The 27,466-nt window shown below is 45.8% G+C and overlaps 1 protein-coding gene across 1 annotated transcript in view; it reads left to right on the plus strand.

Annotated features, from left to right (window-relative positions):
- Positions 1-6,221: 6,221 nt before the first annotated feature.
- PAK3 (p21 (RAC1) activated kinase 3) overlaps positions 6,222-27,466 on the plus strand; it is a 256,608-nt gene continuing 235,363 nt past the window's right edge. Inside the window, exon 1 of the mRNA XM_059157369.1 lies at positions 6,222-6,533. The gene's annotated coding sequence lies outside the window, so the exon portion shown is untranslated. The remainder of the gene's footprint in view (positions 6,534-27,466) is intronic.

Here is a 27,466-nt window from a genome sequence, read left to right on the forward strand (position 1 = left end):
CTCATATGTGGAATTTAAGAAACGTAGCAGATAAACACAGGTGGGAAAAAAAGAGAGAGACAAACTATAAAACAGACTCTTAACTGTAGAACAAACTGCGGGCTGCTAGAGGGGAGGTGGGTGCGTAGGGGGATGGGTTAAATGGGTGATGAGTATTAAGGAGGGCACCTGTTGTGATGAGCACCAGGTGTTGTATGTAGGTGATGAATCACTAAATCCTACGCTTGAAACTAATATTACACTATATGTTAGCTAACTGGAATTTAAATAAAAAATTGGAAGAAAAATTTAAAAGAATGAAAGATAAAAATCCCATGATCATCTCAATCGATACAGAAAAAACACATTTAACAAAATTTAACAAAATTCAAAATCCTTTCATGATTAAAAAATCTCCTCACAAACTAGGAATAAATGGGTATGAAATTTCAGTTATGCAGGAGGAATAAGTTCTGGCCATGTAATATATAGTATGGTGAGTATAGTTAATAATTCTTGACATTTGTTAAGAGAGTAGATCTTAAGTGTTCTCATCACACAGAAACAAAAAAATAACTGTGTGTGGTGATAGACTTATTTTAAGTAACCTCTCTACCCAACATGGGGTGGGGCTTAAACTCATCACCCCAAGATCAAGAGTCACATGCTGTACTGACTGACACAGTAGGCATCCTAATTGATGTTTTAATTAGCTTTATTGTGGTAATAATTTCACAAAGTATACATATATCAAAACATAATATTTTATACCTTAAATAGATAAAATTTACTTCAGATTATACTTCAGTAAAGCTGGAAAAAAGAGGGACATCATCTCAACATAATAGAAGACATATATGAAAAGTCCATAGCTGACATCATACTCAGTGGTAAAAAATGGAAGGCTTTTCTTCTAAGATCAGGAACAAGGCAAGTATGCCCACTCTCACCACTTTTATTCAACATAATACAGGTAAGCCTAGTCAGAGCAATTAGGCAAGAGAAAAAAAAAGACTTCTGAATTGGAAGGGAGGAAGCAAAATTTTTTCTGTTTGCAGATGATATGATTTTGTATTTAGAAAACCCTAAGGATTCCTCCCAAACTGTCAGAACTAATAAACAAATTCCGTAAAACTGAAGTATACGTAATCAATATATGGAGATTGGTTGCATTTCAACACCTAACAATTCCAAAAGGAATTTAAGGGAAAAAAAACATGTACAGTAACAACGAAAAGAATAAAAGCGTTAGTAATAAACTTAACCCAAGAAGTCGAAGATATATACATTGAAAGCTACAAGTCATTAAAGAAAGAAATTTAAAAAGACATAAATAAATGGAAAGACATCCCATGTTTATGAATTAGGAGACTCAATATTGTTAAAATGTCCATATACCCAAAGTTATCTACAGATTCAAATCCCAATGGTATTTTTTACAGAACTAGAAAAAACAATCCAAAAATTCATATGGAATCACAAAGGCCTAGAACAAAAGCTGGAGGCATCACACTTTCTAACTTCAAACTATATTACAAAACTACAGTAATTAAAACAGTATAGCACTGGCATGAAGAGAGACATAGAGATCAATGGAACAGAACAGAGAGTCCAGAAATAAACTCATGAATGTATGGTGAACTGATCTTCAACAAGGGTGTCTAGAATACACAATGAGGAAAGAACAGTCTCTTCAACAAATGGCATTGGTAAAATTGGATATCCAGATGCAAAAGAAATTGGATCCTTATCATGCTTCATGCCTAAAAATCAGCTCAGAATGGATGAAAGACTTAAACATAAGGCCTGAAACTAGGTAACTCTTAGAATGAAAACATGGAGGAAGAGCTTCAGGATGTTGGTCTTGGCAATTATTTCTTGTATATAATACCAAAAACAGAGGCAACAAAAACAGATAGATGGGACTGAATCAAACTAAGAGGCTTCTGCACAGGAAACAATAGAGTGAAAAGGCAACTTAGAGAATAGGAGGAAATATTTCTGAATTCTGTATCTGATAAGGGGTTAATATCCAAAATACGTAAGGAACTCCTACAACTCAAGAGCAAAAAACAACAACACCTAATTTTATAAAATGGGCAAAGGACCTGAGTAGACATTTCACCAAAGACGACATGCAAATGGCCAACAAGTAAATAAAAAGATGCTCAATGTCACTAATCATCAGAGAAATGCAGATCAAAACCACAATGAACTATCACCTGATACCTGTTGGGATGGCTATTACCAAGCCAAAATGAAAATGAAAACCATACCAAACCAAACCAAAAGATAAAAAGTGTTGATGAGAATGTGGAGAAACTGGAACCCTTGTACACTGTTGGTGGGAGTATAAATTGTACCACTGCTCTGGGAACCAATATGGCATTTCCTTAAAAATTTACAGTAATCCTGCTTCTGGGTGTTTATCAGAAAGAATTGAAATCACAATCTTGAAGAAATTCTTGTGCTCCCATGTCCATTGCAGTATCATTCACTTTAACCAAAATGTGGAAACAACCTAAATGTCCATTAATGGATGGATGAACTATACACACAGTAGACTATTTTTTTAAGATTTTATTTATTTATTTGAGAGAGAGAGAGAGCACAAGCAGGGGGAGGAGCAGGCAGAGCAAGAGGGAGCAGCCGACTCCCCGCTGAGCAGGGAGCCTGATGCAGAGCTTGATCCCAGGGCTTTGGGATCATGACCCGAGCCGAAGGCAGCTGCTTAACCGACTGAACCACCCAGTCACCCCCATAAAGTGGACTATTATTCACCCTTAAAAAATAAAGGAAATCCTGCCATATGGGATGTAGATGAATTTGGGGGGACATTACTCAAAGTGAAATAAGCCAGTCACAGAAGGACAAATACCACATGATTTCACTTACATAAGGTATCTAAAATGGCCAAACTCATAGAAGCAGTGAATAGAGTGGTGGTTGCTGGGGACTGGGGAGGAGGGGCAAAGGAGGTGTGCTATTCAGTGGATATAAAGTTTCAGTTATCAGGATGACTCAATTCCAGATATCCTCTTTACAACATTGTGCCTCTAGTTAACAACACTGTATGGTACACTTAAAAATGTGTCAAGAGGGTATATCTCCCGTTAAAGGTTCTTACCACAATAGGAAAGAAAAAGCTTCAGGGAGCAACCTGGAACTGTCCACCCCCTAGAATAGTCTCATACCTCTAATTCTTCAAATTAAATTCAATTAGCCAGCATATACTAGATACATCATTAGTTTCAGAAGCAGTGTTCAATGATTCATCAGTTGCATCATACTTTGAATTTCATTTTCAGTTTTAGGTGCTTGGCATCACACAGATCATTCCGCATATTTGTCTTGTGTGACGTGGTTATCAGGGACAAAATTATCTGTGGAGAGAGAACTGAATAATTTGAGGGCACCCAAGGTATTTTTACTTCCCAGAATGCCTAAACTTCTATATAGCAACAGTGACCCATTTCACTGGCCTTAGTGTTGTCTCCGCCCACTAATCTTCCTTTTGCTAAGAGAAACACACAAAGGCACTTTCTTGTAAACGAGGGGGTCAGGTCACTTTTTCCCCAGTTGGGAAAGGCAGGGATTTTGATGTCCAGTTATTAGAAGTGCAAAGGAAAGCGTGCAACACCGAGAGACTAGAAGCGTGTTGGAGGCAGATTTCATCTCCTTCACCATTTTCCCACAACTTGGCTCTGAGCATTGTTATGACTCAACTTCTCTGTGCTTGGCAAAGGATAGTCAAACAAGGATAGTCTCTAGTATCAAATCAGAACAGGAGTCCTTGGCTGAATGGAAGATCCAGGTATCTCTGATATATTCTGAATGGAGTTCTTTGCTAGGTCTTTTGATAAACAGGAACTTGTGTAAAGGACCCCAAACTTCCCTTCCGAGTAAGTCATGTACATTCTTACAAAACCGCTAGCAGGCATGTACTCTCAACCTGTCCCAATAACCATGGGTATAGCAAGAATCTGTGTCACACTTCCCTGCGCAATCCTAAATGGCCTCTTCATCATCCTCTTTGGATGGATCCTCATCTTTTCTCTGTTCCCTGCTGGTCTCAGTAGTTACAGAGAATTCCTCATCTCTATTTATTTATCATGCCTACCTCCCATCAATCAGTGCTTGATCTCTCCTATCCTGGAGCACAGAAATCTCTTTCTCTGTGTTCGCTCGATGTTGAGGTCCTACTAGCAATAAAGGAGTTCTGACTTTAATGGACAAAGACCCATGAAGACAGTTGTCGCTTTTCTCAAATAATAATACCTATTGTGTATGGAGCCTCACTCTGCCTATGGCACTTGTTCCACTGCATTTTGTTCTCACACCTCTCCAACTATTTGACAGGTGGGTCATTGATATGGAGTCATTCCCCAAGATTTTCCAGCTGGATCTGTCTGACTCCAGAACGGAGCTTTTTGCCGGTTCCATTCACCAGCTTCTTTTGCTTGTATCCACCTGTACACTCCCGGGACTGCCCAGGCTGCTGTGTGGGAGATAGGTTTCCTCCCTTGGTGGCAAACAATGATTCATTCTCATGACTTAGAGGATGCAGATCTAGCATGTGGGGGGGAACATCCACAAGATTATCACCCCAGGAAATGCAAATAAGCCCTCTTTGGAGTGTCCTTGCTCTACCTTCATTTCAAATTATGATTATGAGGGGCTCCTGGGTGGCTCAGTGGGTTAAGGCCTCTGCCTTTGGCTCAGGTCATGATCCCAGGGTCCTGGGATCCAGCCCCGCATCGGACTCTCTGCTCAGCCGGGATCCTGCTTCCCTTCCTCTCCCTCTGCCTGCCTCTCTGACTACTTGTGATCTCTGTCTGTCAAATGAATAAATAAAATCTTTAAAAAAAATTATGATTATGACAGCTGGCAACAGAAGCAAAGGAATAATTATGTCTGCTGACTGGAAACTGAGGCCCTAAAGTCTTTGACTTGTTTTTGCCCACTAGCTTGTGAGTTGTACATAAATGTATGCATCTAAGTGAAAATACTTTCTTGAAATATTTTAATTAACAATTTCAACTTAGTGAAGGCACAAAGCCATTTACCTCCAACATGGAGATAGATAGATGAGTTTGAAATGTTTCTCCAAGATGTAATTTTAAAAAGGAACTTTGGCCTGGAAACCCGAAGATCTGGGTCCCAGTTCCTGATGTGCCACTTCTTAGCCTATAATGTCAAGCAAAACCACTTAATCTTGCTGAATCTGTTTCCTCATGCGTAAAATATGAATAATGATATTTTCCTTGTCTAATTCACAGAGATGGTATGGTAGGGATCCTGTTATTGGGAAGTGCTTTGTAAACTCCAAAGTACTCTACAAGCATAAACCATGGGCAAGACGAAGGGAAAGCCTTAGAAAGGGACCAGCAGGAAGACTTTCAGCAGAGTTCTAAGCAAGGATTTCAAAAAGGATTGAACCATGTGGAAAAGTTGTGCTTCTCACAATTGGTTTCCCCTTATCTTAGCGTTAGGGGTCCGAATTCAAATGGGGTCTCCAGCTGGGTCTATGATGATCTTCAACTGTATGACCTCCAGGAAACCAGTCTTGGTTCTCAGTGAAACTGAATATCCCAGTCCTAGAGGGGGACTGGCATGAGAATTAAATGACCCTTGACACCAGGGAAGCTAGGGACCTGGATAATGCTGCCTAGGTAAGCAGACTAAAAAGTACAGAACTGATTGGGATGTCACCGTGGTTACAAGTGCAGAGATGTTGCACTGGAATGAGACACAGGAGGAAGGGTGGAATGTAGGTGGATCTTGTATGAAGAAGTTATGGGCACCTCAAACTCATGAAAGTCAATCCCAAGTTAGAACGGAAAATTGCCTTCTGGGTAATGGAAATAGCAGGCCCAGCACAGCGTGAGTGCTTGCTCAACACAATGTGACATGGATAAGGACTGTCCTCGGTCTCCTGGTCTCTATCTGTTATTCTCTTTGGCCCTAGGCTTGCCAGAGACGCTTGCGGACGCGAGCCATCAGCACCCAGAAAGAAGACTGAAAAAGGAGGTGCGGGCGTTGACGGCAGGCCCTGAGCCCTGGTATGAACCCCTTCTCCCCGCCCTTGCTCCTTCACCCCCCACCCCCATCGCTGGGTCGGCACAATCAGGCTTGGGAGTGTGAAAGGGTTTCACTTCCGCCTGGCTGCAGGAACCACAAGTTCCAGACTAGGTCGGAATTGGAATAATCACAGTCAAAACCACCCAGATGCTCTCACACACCCAGCCGCGCGCGCATCCCGGGGCCGCGGGGCGCACGTGAGCCCACGCCCCGCGCGCCCGGCCCTGCCTCCCGCTGGAGCATCCTAGGCAGCGGCCGCAGACGCAGCCGCCTCCTCCTCCTCCTCCTCCTCCTCCTCCTCCTCCTAGTCCTAGTCCTCCTCGCGCCGCCGCCGCCGCCACCGTCTCCTCTCCCCTCTCCTCCTCCTTCCTCCCCCGGTTCCTGGTTCCTGCTCCTCCTCCCGTCCTCAGCAGCGAAGGGCAGAACCCTGAGCAGCGGCTGCCTGCGCTCGGGCCGCCGAGAGCCTGGAACAGGTCTGTTCGGGGGGCGCTTTGTTGCGGGCAGTTGGAGCACCCCTGGCTCCCAGAGTCGCCGGGAGGGCGCGCGGCGGGAGCGGGGATCGACGATTTCTCCGCGTTGGTTTTTTTTTTTTTTTTCTATGAATAGACGGGGTGCGATGGGACGGAAGGGCAGCTCCGTCCCTTGGCCAGTTCGCCGTCCCTCCGACTTCGGGGCGAGGGAGCCCCGAAGCTGCATGGACTCCCGCCCCCCCCGTCCGTCCCTCAAGCTCTCTTTCTGTGCACCCCCACTCCCCGCATCACTTCCCAGAGCTGAGCTTTCTCTTGTTCTGGGAGCTCGTGGATGGGGGCGGGGAGAGATGGATGGAGCTGATCCAGCTGGGCACCTGGGTGCATGGGGCTTTGTTACATACAACAAAAACCAGTCCGCACCAGCTTCCAGTTCCAGGCTAGGCTGCAGTCTGCCAGCGGTGTGGGGTGTGGGCCGGGCACACTGGGGAAGTGAGAGAATGAGAGGGGGCACTCCCTGTGTGTGTGACTGGACACACAGGAATGCGGTGGCATGTGTGTGTGTGTGTGGGGGGGGGATGGTGCGGGTTTTGTGTGGGATGCAGTTGAGTATGAGTTGGAGTGTGGGGTGTAGTGTGTTTGTGTGTGTGTGTCTGTGCCATGGGGCTGGGTTACTCCTGGCATTACATGTCCTTGGGTATCATCCCATGCCAAGCCAGATTGCAGTAACACGCAGGCAGATCAGGTCCAACCTGTTCTGCCCACATTGGAAGGATAATGATGGTTTCAGGGTGATGGAAATCCCCCCAGCTTGGGGCTGTTGCTTAGGACATTCTGCTTGTGGAATTTCCAGCCAGATTGACCAAGTCCTACTGGACATCATTATTGTTCCCCCAAAGATGCCCAACTTTCTTAGCAGGTTTCCCTCTGTCAGCCAATGAGGATCCAAAGCTCTTACAGTAATCCCTGCAGTGCCTCCCCCAGAACCCCTTTAATTAGTGGATGCTCATGTCCTCTTTACTGCAGTGATGTTACTTTTGAGCTAGGATGTAGCTGTATGTTTGGAGAAAAGTGAATATACTGGGCGCACCTATGAATTAGTAGTGAATTTGGGTTAGAGGGTTTATTTTTTTCTCCTGGAACTGTAAGATGTGAATTAGTATTGTCTTTTTTTTTAAATCAAAGAAAGAAGAAATCAACAAACATGAACAAAACTGCTAGGCCTTCTCTTGTATGTTTTATCTGAAGTTTTAAGAAAGCATTATTTGTCTGAGGCCAAAAATGTACAGTTAAGGGTAGTGATTGTTCAGTCAAACAACCGACATTTATTAAACACCGGCTATGTGCCAGTGGTAATGCTAGGTATTGGAAGTATAAAAATGAATAAATGACTAAAACATCATTTCAGCTCTCAGGGAGTACACCGTCAGGAAGGCAAGGTAGAAGTGTGTAAGCAGATGATTACAGTAGAGTATGACAAGAGATAGGCCGGATACTGTGAGAGCACAGAGGAGGGGTGCCTGGCTGGGAGTGGGAAGTGTGATCAGGAGAGGATCCAGGGCACCTGGGTGACTCAGTCAGCTAGGCGTCCAACTCTTGATTTCGGCTCAGGTCATGATCTCAGGGTCAGGCTCCACACTCAGCAGGGAGACTGCTTGAGATTCTCTCTCTCCCTCTGCCCGTCCCCCCAGCTTCCGTGTGCCTGTGCGCATTCTCTCTTTCTCAATAAAATCTTTTAAGAAAGAAAGAAAAACAGTTAGATAGGGAGGCTGGCTTCATGGGGGATGTAACATTTGAGTGAGTCTTGAAGAATTATTTCACCAGGTGGTCAAGTTGAAGTACGGGCATCTACAAAGGTAGAGGGGTCATGGTTAAGCAAGACTGCTGGGAGTCCTCTGAAGTATTACTATCACAAACTCAGAATGAGTCTCCGTGGAGTGGGATGGTGATTAATGGTGAATCCAAAAGAAGTCAGTATTGCAGATTGATAAGGATCAGCATACCTCCCCATCTTAAGAAAGGTCCAGCTCATTGAAAAATATTAGTGTTTTGCTTTAAGCAAATCTTTTATGGGTAAGTATGTATTTACAAGGCAAATGACCTAGATGGACAGTATTCACATCGCAGAATGTGTTGCTTTACAAAAGGCTTCATAATCAAATCATTTTAAATAACAGTGCCCCTCTGACCTTTACAGTGAAGATTTTTACCCCAAAGCCATTTATACAGAATCTTTTATGTAGCCAGTGGGTAGATAAGGAGAGATACACTGCACTGCATTTGCTTTGTGCACAAAAAGTTACCAGTGTCGGTGTGGGTACCTTTTCTCATGGTTTGGGTGTTTGAGAAACACTGACTACTGAAAGCATGGAAATAGTAGCAATAAATATGAAATCCATTATCTGTTCTCTTTTCATTTGGATTATATGTAAAATGCAAATTAACCAGGACAGGGTCTTCAGGGACTTTTACATTTTAGATACTCTTAGTGGTGTCACTGGTAATTAATAATAGCCTAGGATTTCCGTCCTGAATGTTAGGTGTATAGTCAGGAACGGCTGTGTGAGGACTGACTTTAACACGCCTGTAGTTAGTCGAGAATAGGGGCCCGTTCTGAGTCTCCCGTTTTGTTGTGTTGGGGTCGATGACACAGGCTGATAAATGGCACTGGAAATGAACCTAAAAGATTAATGATTTCTGCTGGAAGTACCTGGTGGGCATACAATCACGGCAGTTAAGCGTGTGGGCTCTGAGGGCTTGGACCAGCATCCTGAGAATCGCGTCCCTGAAATGAAGACCAAAAATAGCCCTGGGTTCTGTTTGAAAGGAATGCAAGCAGAAACAGTTGAGTTTGAATTGACTACCCCCTCTTGAATCCCCCTCCCCACACCTAGCCTGGCCAATGCCCCCAGGCAGAGGAGATGACGGCCTGGGGTCCTTTGGGTGCACCAAGGTCCTTTGCTCATTGGCTGTCAGTAGCAGCAAGTATCAGGCAGCATCTCTAAGGTACATTCCCCCACGGCTCAGGCTGGAAGGGAGAGGACGTGTCTGCTGTGTCTGTGCTCAGGTAAGTCTAGTGGCTGGACCACGGGCTTGCCAGTGTGGAAGCTGAAGAAGCCTAGCTCCACCGGATGTCAGTAGGTGTTACACACTCACATCCAGACACAGATTTTTGTGGTCAAGTTAAATTTGGGAAATTCTTGCTTAAACAAAAACAGGTTTGTTTACTTCAGGGCTCCTTAAAAGCCATCCCCAGGCTCTTGTATATTGTGAGTCGCCAGGAGAAGAGAATCTGCAGCCTTTCCTAGATGTGTCTGCCCACAGAACCCAGTGTTCTGACAGGTATTTGGCTGGACTGCTGTTGAGAAGAATATTCGCTGGGCGATGCCAGGCAAGGGCCTTTCCCACAGAGTTCGGAGGCTGTCCATATCTTACTAGGTAAACTTGGACACCTTGCTTCGCCCTCTAGGCCTTCCTTCCCCCATGCGTCAAATGAGGCTGATCATAATCATTGCTCTCACCGTCTGTGATGGTGTGATGACAACCGAGATAATATCTGTGCAAGTATTTTGAGCTCTTTAGAAGAAAGGCTCTATATAAACTCGAGGTTATTATGAAAGGGAAGTGCAGAATTAAGGCAATTACCCTGATAATTCAGGCCCAAAGCCTGTTTTTCTGCTGCACTGTCGGGCAGACTGCCTCAATTCTCTGCTCGGCTTTGACTGCAAAGACCTATCCTCATTCAACCTTGGGTGACTCAGTTCTTTGCGCTTACTTCCTTTCACTTCCTGAATGTTCCAGCATGGCCTCTCATTTCCTGGGCCGGGGTATCATCAGCACAGCCTTAAAAAAAAATCCCAACAATTTGAACACACCCTGCTGACCAGAGAACCCTGGAGGTGGAAATTAAGTTGAGTTGGAAAGTTGCTTTTATCCTTCAGACTCATTCCCCTGCAGAAGTAGTTCCGGAGGGCCACCTTGGACGCAGACACTGTTGGGTTCATGTTCAGTGGCCCCTGTGCCCGGACCGTGTGGTCAATAGGAAGGTGTGGCCAGCTTTAAGGAAATTTAAAGGCAGAAGAAAAAGCCCTCGTGTGACTATTGACCCTCTCTGATTCCCTTGGCTCTTCATTAATGCCCTCAACCTCTCTTCTTTTAAGCTGCCTTGAAGGAAGAGTGCCTTTCTTGAGAATTAAGAGCTAATAACCATTGCCAGCCATGTCGGGGGTAGAGACCGACAGGGAGACCTTAGAGTTGCCCATTCCACTGTGCACCTTACACACAACTGGCCACTCTCCGAATGAAAACAACGAGCTTCAGTGGCAGTAGGAAAGGTTTAGGTTAGCCATGAGAGGGGACACTGTGACTTTAAGCCTGCACTACTGGACAGCGAGAGCAAAGTCCTCCTCTTTTCTGGAGAGTTTGGCAGAAATACGTGTCCAGTAGGGGAGGTTCATAATGGTAGCACTGCAAATGCTTTTCCAAGTTCATGTGGTGCAAAGCTTCTGTTTTGGACAAGCAAAATGCTAGAGAAGTGCAGTGAGTTCTCTAGGCTCCCACAGCTATCACGTGACAGAAGAGAAGTCATTCTAGAGCCTAAACTCAGATCTGCTCCCTCCTAATTCTCTTTCCACTCACTAGACCCAGCCGTCATCTTGTGTACTTCAGGGGAGTGCGGGTTGGCTCATTCAGTGGGACTTGAAGGTCACCTCCAGGTCTGAGTTGTGTGGGCTCTCGTGTGGCCACTTTAGTGGAAAGACAGTTTTCTAGTGGAGCCCGAAAAGGCCATGCATGTTCCCCTGTCTCTTTCCGTTCCTTTTGAGTGTCCGGTTGTCAGATTCATCCAGTCAAGCGGCCAGATGGAAACCTCGGGACCGGGTATTCTGGGTCAATGTTCAGTGGAAGATTCAATTACCAAGTCCTTCTTCCTTGGTGATGATTCACTTTTTTTGTGGACCCATGACCTCCTTGAAAGTTTGATGAAGGCCACTGATGAACTCCCCCATAAAAGGGCATGGAATTTGAGGGTGGTGTAGGTGCAGGACTCCCACTCTGCCAGCTGTTGGTGTTGGTACACAGCCTAGGGTCACCTGTAGATGCTCCCTAAATACAAAAGATTCCCAGAGTTGGACTTGTCAGCCTTAACTGGGGGTGGCGGTGGTTGTGTGGTGGGGATTGGAAATACTGGGGTGAGCCTTGTGCTGAATAGACTGGGGGAGGGAATGGATTCAGTTCCTGAGGTAAAAACACTGAAGTGAATGAGCATGTCTTCTTCTCCCAAGATTATGGAAAACCTGTGAGACAAAGGAGGCAGGGCAGGAAGAATGGCGGGAGATGTGAAAACATGGGAGAGGGTATCCATTTCACCCTAATAGCATGAAAGGAAACTCTCTTAAAATGTTGGGGGAACCCCTTTCACTTCTTTCTGGTGTTTTGTAATTTCTAAGTAGCAAAAGCCCTTAGCTTGGATATTAGAAATTATCTTAGATGCAGTAACACCAATGTATTTGAAGAAGAGATTTTTAGAGGCTGGGAGATTGTGGGGGAGTGGCACAGCTTGTCTTATTTCTTGTTTCAAAAAAGCTCTTTCATGATTAAAATAATACACGCTTGGAGTGCCTGGGTGGCTCAGTTGGTTAAGTGTCTGCTTTCGGCTCAGGTCATGAACCCAGGGTCCTGGCATCGAGTTGCACATCAGGCTCCCTGCTCAGCAGGGAGTCTGCTTCTCCTCTACCTCTGCCTGCCACTCTTCCTACTTGTGCTCTCTCTCTCTCTATCAAATAAATAAATAAAATCTTAAAAAAATAAAATAATACACGCTTATGCCTGTAAAAATAGAAGTCTGGAGTAGATAGAATGTTCTGGGCCTCTCCGCCACCTGATCCCTACCCTCTTCACCATTTGGCATTTATCATCTGTGCATGTTTTTATGAATATTCCTACATGTATTCCTGTGCATGAAATAACAAAGGATGTGACCAGCATTCTGAATACTGTTCTCCATCATGCTTTTCATGGACCTCTTTGTCTGGATGTCTTTTCCTGCTAGTATGCCTAGAGCTGTCTCATTCTTTTTAAGAGCTGCATAGTACTCTAATTTCTGTGGTTGGGACATAATGTCTTTAATACAACTTTCTTTTGTGAATTTTTATATTATTTCTAATTTTTAAAAAGAATTACTAAATATTGGGGCAGGCGACTTCCTTTTACTTGCACCCCTGCATACTCTTGCAAGGGTTTTTGTAGAATAAATGCCCAGTTGTGAAACCGGTGGTTCAAAGACTTCGGTTAGCACATCCTTGATTTTAATAGAGCCCTGCCCAAATTGCCTTCTAGGAAGATTATAGCCACTTATCTTCCCACCAACAATGGCCATGTCTCTAGCTCGGCTCTTCCTCACCAATTTCAGATACTCTGGGCTTTAGAATCTTTGACAATGTAGTAGCTAAAAATAATCCCCATTTTCTTTGCTTTTGGGGGGGTACCAGAGAGGTCGAATACCTTTTGGTGTGTGTATTGGCCTATTTTTCTATTCTGTTGTACCTTCTCATCTCAGTAACTGCAATCTCTTTGCATATTTCTGACATCAGTTAACACTTACCTCTGTCGTAAGTAGTTTAAGAGGTTTGTTGTTTACTTTTTCTCTTAGATTTTAAAGTGTCTTTCAGTGGTACAGAAGTGTTTCAAACTTGAAAAGTCCCAATTGACCCTCTGTTCTTTTATGAGCACTCAATCAAGGCCACAGTGAATGTCCTTGGACTGTATCATATGCATTGGGCTCATTATTTCCTTAAGATAAATTCCAAGGACTGGCTTTGTTCAGGTAATTTTTTCCCCTAGATCTTGCCAAATTGTTCTCTGAAGTGTTCTTTTTTTCTTTTTTTCCTTCTTTTTCTTTTCTTTCTTTTTTTCTTTTCTTTTCTTTTTTTTTTTTTTTTTTTTTACCAATTTACATTCCAACCACAGAATATAAAAGTATACTTTACTCCTCCTTCCCATAATTAAGATTTCGGCTCTTAAATCAAGTATTGGGAAGAATTCATATTTGGCACCAGAAAGGCTTGGAGCAGAAATCCCTAACTGCACATGAAACATATGTAATACATGGTTCACCTTCAATTATTTAAGCAAACAGGTTTTTTAATTCATTTCCAACTAGAACTGTGTCGAACGCATTTTCCTGACATCAAGCCCCTCCAAATTTGCTGTGAAATGAATGGCCATTTAGGGTCATTTCTGTTGGCAGCAGCTGCGGCAGCGGACAATGGCAAATTGACTTCAGAGATCTACCTTGTAAGACACTTGGGAAAAAAGCTACTGCCGCATCTTCACCAACCTCTGAGGTCAGCTAGATTGGTTCCAGAATTTTCCAGAGGCTGAGTGCTGAGTAGGAGTCAGCTTCTATCCAACTTGACTTCCTGCAAAGAGGACAAGTTTGAGGCCCTCCCATGAGAAGTTATTCTCACAGAAATAAACAGTGATGTCACCCTCTGCAAAGGGAACAGTGGCAAACAGGGACAGGTGTAGTTTCTCCCCTCACTCCGTCAACGCTTCCTTCATCTTTTGCCTCTCCTTTCTGTCCATGTCCACATATGGCCCTGGGGAATTTGGTGTCTGCTCTAGGCCACCAATAGGTCTGAGGATTAGGAGAAGATAGAAGTCACGGGGGTTGGTTGTGTGGTTTGAGAACTCTCTTTTGTCTCCTTGGGGGGTGGCAGAGCAGCGTGAGGCCCACAAACGGATGGTGACGATGGTTACCCATTTTACAGATGGTGAAGACTCAGCTGGAGAGAAGTCAGTGCTCTCAGAGTTGGACGTTGCTGGGAAAGGCTCCTGACCTACCAGCACTGCTTGCTAGCTAAAAATCTGGCACCTGATCTCCTCTAGGGATGGACCTCAGTGCCTTTGAGGTGCTGTTTTCCAATCAGATAGATTTAAGAACACCCTTTGTACTTACCTGTAGTCCTCTTTACCTAGAGTGGCACACACACAGCCTGTCCCTGGGATGCTTTTGAGTTGTCAGAAGATGGGGGGGTTATGGTACCCAAAGGAATCATTCAGATTATTTGAACTATTGACATTTATGATTTGTGGTTTCCCACTTACCTCAAAATCTTGGTATTTGGCAAATGGCTCTAGGTCCTATCTAATATTTGTTGGGCTTTTTTTCTTTCTTTTAAAGGTTTGGAATAGCGTAAGGAGAATTCACCAGGGAACTGATGACCAGATAATATAATTGTTCATCTTTGCAGCCTTGAAAAAGAAATACTTTTCGTTGTTAAGCTCACGAGTGTACCATCTTAAAGCTAGGGTATCTCTTCTTCAGTGCTGAATAATTTAAAACTGAAGCATTGTAGCCACAAATACGGTCTCTCCACATAAATCATGTGTCCTGTTTCTCCTTATGGATGATCATAAGGGGAAAGGCCAGGTTTTCTTTTCTTTTTAAAACCATGTTTGATGCTTTTAGTAGAATTTGGAATCATCGTGTTTTGTTTTTACTAAATTATTCCCCAAAGGTAGCATTGCTTTTGAACTCTGATTAAAACCAGGAAGGAAACCCTTCTGCGTACTTAAACTGGAAAGGAAAATTCTTGCTGAGAGGCAAAGGTAGTTGATAAATGGAGCATACAGTGAATGCGGAGGTAGAAGACCCAGGTTCTGATTCTGGTTTTGGTACAGATTAGCTGCATGACCTTGAACAAGGGCTTAAATGTCTCTGGGAATCTGGTTCCTCACATATAAAATGAGGACCTAGGAATTACAGATCTATTTTGCAGTGCCTTTCATTTAAATAAAGCAAGCTCATGTCCAAAGTCGGAGCGTGCTTTTGTGACACAACCACTTGGCACACATTCAAAGCTAGAGTCCCGACCTCAAGCCCCTGAATCTGCAACTCCAAGAGGGGACCCAGCAAGTCTTATGTCTTAACCAGCTTCTTAGGTGATTCAGAGAAGGCAGGAACCCCCTCCTGTGGTATATTTCAGGAGACGAGAACCCTTGGGTTTTCTGGCCTGAGGAAATGAAAGCCTTTTCCCAAAGTGAGAAAGTCCCGGCCTCCCAGTAGCTCTGGCTTACAAACCCAAGACACCAGGGGTGCCTGGCTGGCTCTGTTGGTAGAGCATGTAACTCTTGGTTTCGGAGTTGTGAGTTCGAGCCCCACCCTGGGTATAGAGATTACTTAAAAATTTTTAAAAATCTTTAAAAAAAAAAAAAGGAAAGAAAGAAAGAAACCTGTGACAGAAGACTGCATTCAAGGAGGTTGGTTTTTGACCTAGTTCCCTGGGGCTGGTTTCTGCCTAGGTAAGCGGAGAACAGAACGCTGTTTTGAATAAGAGCAGGCCTCGATGAACAGACTGACCAGCTCTTCAGTAATGAGCATATTTCAGGCCCTTTGGCACAAAATCTTCAGTAGCAGCATTTCTGAGAAAGGACAAAGTGGTTTCCAGAGCTCAGACCCTTTCTGTCCAAGCTCTCCCCCAAATCTCTTTTGACGGTTCTACCCCTCTTGTGACTTTTTAAAACTTTAATTTCTCTTGCCTTCCTCAAACTCCCAGCGTGTCAGTGGGTTCCCTCGTCTCATGGGATTAGGTTAGGCCCTAACCTTGCCCCAGCTTCCACTGCACCCCTCAGCCCTCCCTCTGTCATAGCACTGATTGTATTTCTTCCAACCCAAAGCACGGCCTCAGTGCCCTCCTGTTCACTAAATGCCCACAGGAAAGGAGTCAGCATCAACGTCCACCCATTTACCCAACTTACATTCTTACATTCATTTCATTGCAGGGGAAATTGGAGCCAGAGACATGCCTCTCTAAGGCAAATTTTCAGAGACAGCAAGACTTCCTTTTATATATCGCTACCATTTATTGAGCCGTGTGCCAGGCCCTGCGCTGCTCTCATGGTGGCACGAGTTGTCGAATCTATGCCCTCCCACAACTCTGTCGAGGGTAGGGACTAGCCGTCTACTCATCTTTCAGAGGAGGAAACTGAGTCCCAGAGCCGCTAAGTGACTTGCACACTAAGTTCATTCGGCTGGTGAGTGGCGCAGCGGGTCTGGCTGCCTGGTCCTGGGGCCTGAATGGTTAAATGAACCGTTCCCCCGCGGTAATAAGGCAGTTATGCCGAAGGCAAGTGTGTGCAGCAAGAGATTTTCTTGGCTGTGAAGACTCAGCCCCAAAGACTTTGAATAACTTCAGATACCAGGGAAGAGAGGCGAGTTCATTTTAAGGGCAGAGTGATGTGGCCAGGGTCATGTATCATTGGAAGGCTGGGGCCAGGAAACAGGCTTTGCTGTTGGCACATTGGCAGCTTATTTTTTTAAGATCTTATTCATTTATTTGAAGGAGAGGGAGAGTGAGAGAGAGGAGGAGCAAGCACGAGCTGGGGGGTGGGGGGGCAGAGGCAGAGGATGAAGCAGGCTCCCCCCTGAGCGGGGAGCGAAATGTGGGACTCTATCTCAGGACTCTGGGATCATGACCTGAGCCCAAGTCAGAGGCATTATAACCGACTTAGCTACCCAGGTGCCCTAACAGCTTATTATTATTATCATCACTATTATTAGGTGTACACATAGCCCTCTGGAGAGGTGTGGGTCCTGGCCCAGGCACTTTGGACAAGTGGCTGACCCTCTCTAAACTTCAGTCTCTTAAGCTGTATAATGGAGATAAAAGAGTAGGTACTTATTAAGGTCTCCCCTCCACACATTCAGGAATAAACAAGATAATTCTCACAAATTTCTCAGCACAGTGCCTGGTACATAGAAGTGCTCGAAAGGTATCCTTACTGTCAGCCGGTTGCCAACTTCAGTGATCCTTGTGGGCCCTTTGGTCCCTGGTTTCTCAGTGTCTGGTCATCCTTGGGCCTCGCATCTGGCCCAGCAGAGGTTGCTCATGCCCATGCGGTACACATTGTTTGGGACAAGCAGGGACAGGACCTTTTTGTGTGGGGACGTCCTGATGCTGACAGGGCTTGCTGCAACAGTACCCCCAAAGCACCCGTGGGCCTCCTGGACAGCTTCTGATTCCCAGGCCCTGAAATGGCTCACAGAGTAACAAAAATGTTGATGAGGTGGACCCTGTGGTTCATAAAGTAACAAAAATAGGGAGGAGGCCTGCTGGGCAATGTCCTCAGGAGCAGGGAGAGCAGGGGTTCTGCTGCTTGCCCCCCCCTCGCCTCCCGTGGCAGCCCCAGCCAGCATGTATTTCCTTCTGGCATTCCTCCAAGACAGCAGGCCGGAGAGCCTGCGCCTCTCCTCCCCAAGTAATACATCAGGTACGGCAACCAGATGCTGCCATAGTGACAGTTCCTACCTGATCAATGGAGCTGGGAATTGGGCCCTGGTGACAGGGCCTGCCTTGAGGGGGGCCACCTCCCAGGGCATCACCTGCCTCAACCTGGTGACCAAGCAACGTGTTCCCACCCCCCGCCCCGCCCCACCGCGCTGGCTGTGTATTAGTCTCTGATCTTTTCTCTCTAAATGAATCCCCACCTCTGGGGCCCCGGAGTGACCATTTCAGGTATGCACCGCCTTCAGCGGATTCCCCAATGTCTGTGCCTTAGCTCAGCCCTTGCTATTCCTTCCCTGAACTATTGAGTATTATTGCCACTGCCATCGTGCTATTAATAACAGCAGGAATAGCTCACACTTACTGGGTGCTGATTATGTGCCAGGCATTTCCATGTGTTATCTCATTTAATAGCAACAACAATCCCGTGGGGGCATAGGTACTATTATTAGTCTCACTTCACAGAAGAGGAATCATAACATCTAGCATTCAGTGAGTGCTTACTGTGCGCTGGGCACTAAGCTAAGGACCTGCCATGTGGTAACCTTTTTAATCCTTGTGATAACCTTTTGAGGCCAGCCCCATTATTGCTACTAGATGTCTCTGTGGCCTTGAATAGGAAGGGTCTAGATGGGAAGTGAGACCCCTACAGAATATTTGGAAAGGTTTGGATGACCTAGGAGGACGCAGAATAATCGGAAGGGTTTGCATGACCCAGGAGGACCCAAAGGTTTGCATGTCCATTGACGACAAGTCCTTCCTCATCATCCCTTTCCTTGCCCATTCCCAGTCCTGTAGGGCCCTTGGCTGTGGCTGGAGATGGGAGTAGGATGGCCCACACCACCTCTGCCCACTCTGGGCTGTTTTGGGGGACCCATGGGACCAGATTAGGGTAGTGGCATGGTGGAAAGTACCAAATCAAGGTCCTGCTGCTTAGCCTGGATTTTCAGACTTCTTACTATATGACTACAAAGGATTCTAACATGCATTTCCGATAGTATTGCTTTCACACAGACCCCACACTCTACTCATACCTGCTCCATCCCCAGAACATATTTTGTGCATGAATACTCATTTCCAGGGCTTTGCTCTGGGTATTGTCTTGCTGGTTCTTCTCCAGAAAGCCTGCTCAGACCACCTCACTTCCTTATGCATTTATTCTTTCATCCTTTCGAACAAGGACACATACTGAGCATCTATTTTTTTTTAAATATTTATTTATTTATTTTAGAGAGAGAGAGAGATGGAGTACAGGGCAGAGGGGCAAAGGGAGAGGGAGAGAGAATCCCAAGCAGAGTGCACAGAGTACAGAGCCTGAGGTGGGGCTTGATCTCATGACCCTGAGATCACAACCTGAGCAGAAACCAAGAACCAGATGCTTAACTGACTCAGCCACCCAGGGGTTCCCTTGAGCCTCTATTACATATCAGATGTTGTGCTAGGCACTTAGAACGTGGTTTTAAGCAAAATAGACCTATGCCCTGCCCTCACAAAACTCACAGTCTAAAGGAGGAGATGGACATTACACAAAAACCCAGGCACCTATAATCAATTGCGGTGAGGGCCATGCAGGGGAACAATAGTGCAGCAGGAGAGACCATAATGAGAGAGACTTAATTTAGATGGGTGGGGAATCACAAAAGGCCTTTCTGGGGCAAGTGGCATCCAAGCTGAGATCCAAAAGATGGATAAATATTAACAGTGTTCCGTGCAGAGGAAAACAGCTTGCGTGGACACCCTGAGGTGGAGTCTCACCATCTTCAAGCGACTCCAAGAGCCCAGTGAGCTGGGGAGAAAGTGGTACTCAGTGAGGTCGGAGGCCAGGCTGGGTCTGGCAGGCCATGGGAACGAGTTTTGTCCCTATGCGGAGCGCAGGAGGTAGTCACTGACATGTTTAAGTGAGGGATCAAAGTAATCTAATTTATACTTTTAAAATAGCACTCTGACTGCTACACAAAATTGGACCGGAGAGTGGTAATAAGAAACACACGGGGTGGCGGGGGGCGGGGGAGCGAGCTAGGAGGTCAGGAGAGGACACCAGGCAAAGAGATTGCCGGTGGCCTGGGCTAGGCGGGTAGCAGTGGCCATAGAGAATAGCAAGCGGATTTGGGATCCATTTCACAGCCAGAGCCAAAGGACTTGCAAAGGCACTGGGTTTGGGTGGGGGAGGGGCTGAGGGATGGGAGCCATCTAGGAAGACTTCCGTGTGTCTGGCTTGAGGGAGATGTCTGGCAGCACTGCCGAGGGGCGTGGGGGGTGTCTTTTGAAGCAGATTCCTATATCAGCCCTTCCGCGCCACGTGTTCATCTCTAATGCACTTTCAGCATGGATCTTGTACTTCTTTGTTTTGGTGATAGTTAACAAGAGAGTGTGTTTATTGTCTCCCTAGGTAGGCTTTAAACTCTTTGACGACACTGGCTATGTCTTACTTATGTGTGTATTCCCCAAAGCATCCAAGCCATGATGTATTGAAGACTGATGGATGGAACAATTAAGGGAAGGAACTCCTGCTTTCAACTTTACTCTTCTCGCTAAGGCTTCAGACGTGACTCTGGATTAAGCTCTTTAAAAAAAAAAAATGGCATACCCTCGGAGAGACAGGGGCTTTGATATAGACTTGGAGCCACATTCGACCATGAATCACCTTTAGAGAAATTGCTGCCGTGTTCTCAGGATACGCTGTGCACCCCAACCTTGGTCCCTGGAGCATCCTTTAGCAGTGCAGGGAAAGGTTCTGTGTTCGTAGAACGGCTTCATGGGTGTGTGGCGGCTAGCTCAGGATGGGCAAAGGGGAAGATGAGAAGTGGCCTCACAGCCTCAGTTGTTCAGGCAGGTGTGAGCTTTTGTGGCTTTTTACATGTGGCATCTGAAAACACAGACTGGGGACGCCTGGGTGGCTCAGTCAGTGAAGCGTCTGCCTTCAACTCAGGTCCTGTAGCCCCCACAATGGGCTTCCTGCTCAGCGGGGAGTCTGCTTCTCCCTCTGCGCCCCCCCCCCCCCGCTCATGCTCGCACTATCTCTTTCTCTCTCTCAAATAAATAAATGAAAACTCAGATTCTGGATAACATGTTATAGAACCTTAGATTCAGTCACAAAACAGACAAAATATAGCTGGTGACCATGTCCAAATGAGATAAAACTAAAGGGAGGTGTCCCTACAGCCATTTTGGGGGGATTCTTTCAGTTCCACAGAGAGCTGTCCGATCCTGCAGTGCTGAGGTAGGAGCCTCAGACTCTGAATTTTTACAAGCATCCCGGGAAACGCTGATGCAGGTGATGCAGGTGACCCACGATCACACTTCAAGACATCCTGGCTTCAGAGATCAGCCCTGGAACAAAATCAGATACAACTTGCTCCTGAGTACTACCCAGCCCAGACCTGCTCCCTTCTCAGGGGAAAGTCCAGAATCATTCTCAGGTACCCAGGGAACTTCACATACAGTTGTAAACACGCAGGGATGCTCAGATGAATCACTAAAAAAGAGATGTGACAGTCCTCACTAGCAGAGTGGAAGGGCAAGTGCAAGGAGAGTCCATAACCTTCCAGCAGCACTTGGGAGCGGACAGACACTAGAGGGCCATTTTAGGAAAGGCCTCAAGGGGGCGCTGTGTGATGACTTAGTCTGCAGAGGTGGCACCTTGCCCAGCACCCTTTAACTTCTGAGGTTGCTTTTTTTTTTTTTTTTTAAAGAATTTATTTATTTATTTGACAGAGAGAGATCACAAGTAGGCAGAGAGGCAGTCAGAGAGAGAGAGGAGGAAGCAGGCTCCCCGCTGAGCAGAGAGCCCGATGCGGGACTCGATTCCAGGACCCTGGGATCATGACCTGAGCCAAAGGCAGTGGCTTAACCCACTGAGCCACCCAGGCGCCTCTGAGGTTGCTTTTAAAAGAGGAACTGAATTGGGATGTACCAGTTCCTTCCATAAGTGTGGATACTAACCCTTTATTGGATATGTCATTTGCAAATATCTTCTCCCATCCAGTGGGTTGCCTTTTAGTTTTGTTGGTTGTTTCTTTTGCTGCCCAGAAGCTTTTTGTTTTGATGAAGTCCCAATAGTTTCTCTTTGCTTTTGTTTCCTGGCCTTAGGAGACAGGAAAAATGTTGCTACGGTCGATGTCAGAGACATGACTGTCTGTGTGCACTTCTGGGGTTTTGATTGTTTCTGGTCTCACATTTAGATCTTTAATCCATTTCGAGTTTATTTTGTGTGTGGTGTAAGGAAGTTGTCCAGTTTCATTCTTTTGCATGTAGCTGTCCAGGTTTCCCAATACCATGTGTTGAAGACGCTTTCATTTTCCCATTGTATATTCATTCCTCCTTATTGACCATACAATCGTGGTTTCATTTCTGAGTTTTCTGTTCTGTTCTATTAATCTGTGTGTCTGTTTTTATGCCAGGATGATGCTGTTTTGATCAGTGCAGCTCTGAAATGTAACTGGAAGCCCGGAACAGTGACCCCTCCAGTTTTGCTTTTCTTTCTCAGGATTGCTTTGGCTATTTGGGGCCAGCTGGGCTTTACCCCATCCTCTAGCACCCAGCCAGGGGTGTTGAAGGGGGATGGGTATGGATTTCGCATCTCAGTGGAATTAAGGGTACCAAACCGTTCCCTGTCTCCAGGTTCACCTTGTAAGGGACCCGATCCTGGTCTAGCCAGCCCAGTTGCCTTCTTAACCAAACTTTGCTCTGCATCCTCCCCCAGGAATCTGGACAGCTCTCTTCCAGGAATCTGTCCGGGGAGTTAATTCTAAGCAGCTCCATCATTATGCTCACCACTCCCCCTGCCCTCTATGTCTCCTGCGGAGACCTAAGACTGACCTGGTCAGCAGTGGCAGAACACGTAGAGTGTGCAGCAATGCACCTTAGCAGTCCACTTCACTTCCTGTTCACTTCCAAGGCCACCAAGAGAAACCTGCATTCAATAATCACATCTCCACTCCCTTAGGCCCAGTTGTACCTCCTGAATCTCCCAAATCTGGACCCAGCCTGTGCTGGCAACCGGTACTTCCCCATCCAGTTTTGACTCTAGGACAGCTTCACCCCAGTGGAGTCCTTCCAGAGGGGTTCTACTCAGACTTTTGAGATATCTTCATTCTTCTTCATGCCTCTCCATTCAGGCCATCCTTGGCCACCACCCAAGATGGGGAAGCACCTTCCATCTCCCGCCGAGTTCTATCCCTATACATGTTTCTGCATTGTCATCACACCCGGTCTTGTCTCCCAGGCTTTTCTTCCGTGTCCTTTGAGGCCCACGTCGCTTTCAACAAACTCCCCTGGCTCTTCCCTTCTTGCAGCGTCATCTGCCTCAGCACTTTGCAGTGCCGGCCACATGGTGGCATCCACTGGGGAGCTTTTTAACAAGTGCTAAAGCCTGGACCCTGTCCCCGGAGATTCTGATTCAACCAGCCTGAACATCTTTCTTTTGAAGATTTAGTTATTTATTTTAGAGTGACAGAGAGAGTGAGCAAGTGCATGTGAGCGTGCGGAGTTGGAGGAACAGAGAGAGAGGGAAAGGGAAAGAGAGAGATCATCTCAAGCTGACTCCGTGCTGAGTATGGAGCCCAACATGGGGCTCAATTCCACGACCCTGAGATCATGAACTGAGCCTAAACCAAGAGTTGAAAGCTTAAATGACTGAGCCACCCGGGGGCCCCTGGCCTGACCTTAAGAGCTGGGACAGGCAATGCTAATGTTTAGCCAGATTTAGGAACCTCTGACACCTGCTGCTTGTCTTAACAGACACACGATTTCTCAAGCAACTTTATCAAATGCTCGTTCTCCCAGGGTGCACATGCCACAGAGCTGACGACTGATGGCCACCTTCTTCTATTCTTTGGCACTATTTTTAGGCCTTTTGTGTCCATCCTAAGAAAAGAAAAAGGAAAAGAAAAGAAAAGCACAACATGTAACAAAATGAAATAAAAAGATTGTGGGGCATCGGGGAGGCTGAGTGGGTTAAGTGTCTGCCTTCAACTCAGGTCCTGATCCCAGGGACATGGCATCGAGACCTGCATCGGGCTTCCTGCTCAGCGGGGAGTCTGCTTCTCCCTCTCCCTCTGCCCCTTCTCCCACTCATGTGCTTTCTCTTTCTCAAATGAATAAACTTTTAAAAAAGTGATTGCTGTAAAAATGAAATTAAATGAAACTAAGTAAAATTAAATAAATGATTCTTGAGGCATATGTATCACCCACTCTTCCTTTCATCAGCTCCTGTCCTCCTCATTCACCCACACTTTCCCTGGATTTCTTATACCTGGTTTACCGTGTTCTTCTCCAGCCTGAGTCCTGCTCTTCTTGTTGGGTGACTTTAGTGCCTCTATGTACAATCCATTCTATATCCTGGACTCAATCATTCTCTTGACGAAGAGTTATGGAGTACTCACTGTGTGCCAGACACAGTTTTAGGTGTGGTGTGGGAGGTATAGCAATGAAGAAATGGACAGAAATCCCTGCCCTCAAAGAAGGTTATGCTCAAGAGGGCAGGGTTGGGAGAGATGATCAATCAAATAGTAAACAAGTAATAATATAATAGGATGTCAAATGCTGTTTGAAAGAAATTTAATCAGGGGTCAAGGTAGGGAAAGCTAGGAGAAAGGAATTAAGTTTACTTATGAGAGAAGGAATTTCAACAAGGATAGCCCTCATTGAGCAGATGGATTTGAGCAAAGACCTGGAGAAAGAGAGGAAGCCACCATGTAAATATCTCATGGGAGAGTATTACAGATAGAGAGAACAGCAAGTGCAAATGTCCTGGGGCAGGCATGTGCCTGGTGGGAAGGAAGGTAGTATGGCTGTAGCTGAGTTAGGGAAGAGGTGTGGATGAGGTCAGGGAGGCATGACTTCACCAGGTCTTATTGGGCCTGGTGGGAAATTGTAAGGAGTCCCACTCCTACGTAACTGAATGAAATGGTGATCCACTAGAGGGGAGAGTCTGTCTAGAGTACAGAATTGAGTCTGACTTCTATTTGAATTTTCCTTGGTCTTGCTTATCTTCATTCACCTTCATCTCTGCCCCAGTTTTGTCCCCTGTCCCTATTGCTAACCCCTTTATTTTGTCACTGCCTCAACCTGCTTCACCTCCGAAATTGTAAACTCGGGTATTGGGATAACAAGAGCTTGTGCAACCCGCTCCTTCATTCTACTTATACTTTCTCTTTCTCCCTCCTCTAAATCTCTCATTTCTTGACTCTGTTGAGGCCTTTCATTGATATCAGTCCTTCTGGTTTCTCTTCCTTCCCTCTCTCTCCTAAACTCCTTGCCTGGTTTTCTTCTACTACAGTAGCTCAGCAAAGCCCAAACTATAGACAGTCCAGGGGATCCGAGTCCTGGCTGCACATTAGAATCACCTGGGACACTTTAAAATCTGTAGGTGATTGATTTCGTTGGTGTAGGATGGGGCCCACATCATGTAGATATTCTTAAAGCCCCTTCAGTAATTCTAATGAGAAACCAGATAGAGACCTCCTGGATGAACATGCATCTGCCTCTTCCCTTTCTGGAATCTGCTCCCCACTCCCCCTGCCCTCTACCTCTCCTGTGGAGACCTAAAGCTGAGAATCTGGAATCTTTCTGGAATCTTAGTTGCTCCCTTTACACTGTTTGGAAATCTTACCAGGTGACCTTAGTCAGTGAGCTACGTCTCATACGCCTCTCAGGGCTTAAACCAAACTTCATCGCCCTCCCCCACCTCCAACCCCAATTCTGTCCCTGTCTCTTTTAGAATATGGCTTCATTTTCTATTCTCTCGAGAAAATAGAGATGCCCGGGGCCTCATCCTTCTGCCTGCTGCCTCAGACCTCGATGTCTGCGCGTCCATTTTCATTCTCATCTCTCCTTTTTCCTCTTCCAAAACTTTCCTCTGTTTGCGGCTCTTCAAATTCTTACTTTATCATTGGCTCCCTTCAAAATGCCTGCAGCCCCTTTTCTCTTTAAAAACTTTCTCTTCACAGGTGCCTGGGTGGATCAGTCCTTGGGCGTCTGCCTTCAGCTCAGGTCATGATCCTGAGTCCTGGGATCGAGCCCTACATCAGGCTCCCTGCTCAGCGAGAAGCCTGCTTCTCTTTCTCCCATTGGCCCTGCTTGTGTTTAAACAGAGGTCAAGGTAGGGAAGGCTAGGAGGAAGGAATTAAGTTTACATATGAGAGAAGGAATTTCAATAAGGATAGCCCTGTCTCTTTCTGTCAAATAAATAAATAAAATAAAAATAAGAATAAGAATAAAATAAAAACCTTTTCAGGGCACCTGGATGCCTCAGTCGATTAAGCGTCTGCCTTCAGCTCAGGTCAGACTATGCCTCGGGACCAAACTCCTTGATATAACTAGGACTCTTGGGCTTTGTGTCTGCTTATCATCCTGGGTGTCTGAGGACATTTTCCACTGGAGTGAAAATTCTGAAACCGGATGAAAAATTTGAATACCATTGACCTCTGTCTTCACAACAAACTCCAATAAGGTCACTGTTTATCAAGAATAGAAGAGCATTTCTTATATCAAGAGGGGGAAAGCTTCAGAGAGCTTGTGTTTAGGAACTATGTCCCCTCCAGATGGGTACATTTCGTTGCCAGGGCCCAGACTGAGGGCCCTCACAATCTGATGTGCATTTCTGGGAGCATTATAAGGCCCTTCTTTCCTTTGTGGTTGCTTGTCCCTGTCATAGACATGAAGATCGAAGAACTTTGCCTAAAGAACACCCATGGCCTTGATGACAGCATCATCCCGAGTTAGCCTTAAATACCAAGCTATCCACTGTCTGTGACTTGCATTACTTTCTCTATTTGAAATATCTCTGATATCCTTCCAAGTGATTTAAGATTCTTCTTGAGAGTGTCAGAACAGTCTACTGAATCAAAGATTGTTACATATTCTGGTCCATTTCTTGGAACTGGGAGGACCTTATAAGGCCCCGACCAGCCCGTAGGCTTTTCATCTGCATTCAGGAAAGGGGTCAATGCACGCTTTCACTTATGAAAACCAAACTTTGGCAATGACCGATCTGGTGGTTCTGAGTCCCAGGCTGGTCTTAATTTGTCCAGTTTAGAGGAATGTTCATGGGTGAGTCATCTGTAGCCATCTATGCCCTGGCTTGACCTGGGTCTCTAGTATCATCTCTCCCTACGCAAACACTCCTGTCAAAAGTACTATTAAGTAAAAGCACTGAACTGGGAATTGGGTGTTAATGTTTACTGCGTGTGACCTTGGGCAAGTCACTGAAGGATCCTCATCTGAATAAGGAGGGTGTTGGACCAGATCTCCAGGGTCCCCTTCAGCTCTGCTACTCTGAGTCATCGATGTGGAGAGATCACAGGGGTGAAAATGCTTTGAAAAGTTCACAGTGTTATATGGATGTGGGGTGCTAGTAATTAAACCCACTGCTTTCAGTTCTCATAGCAGCAGAAGGAAGAGAGGGCACCTGGGTGGCTCAGTCAGTTAGGTGTCTGCCTTTGGCTCAGGTCATGGTCTCAGGGTCCTGGGATTGGGCTCCCTGCTCAGAGGGAGTCTGCTTTTCCCTCTCCCTTGCCCCTTCTCCTTCTCATGTGCTCTCTCTCTCTCTCTCAAATAAATAAAATCTTTTAAAAAAGGAGAAATAGAGGGACCTTCCTGATTCCAGTACAACTGGGCATGTCAACACCTGAGTCATCTGAATTGGCAGAATAG

The sequence above is a fragment of the Mustela lutreola genome, chromosome X, assembly GCF_030435805.1.
Source record: "Mustela lutreola isolate mMusLut2 chromosome X, mMusLut2.pri, whole genome shotgun sequence".
Taxonomy (NCBI): Eukaryota; Metazoa; Chordata; class Mammalia; order Carnivora; family Mustelidae; genus Mustela; species Mustela lutreola.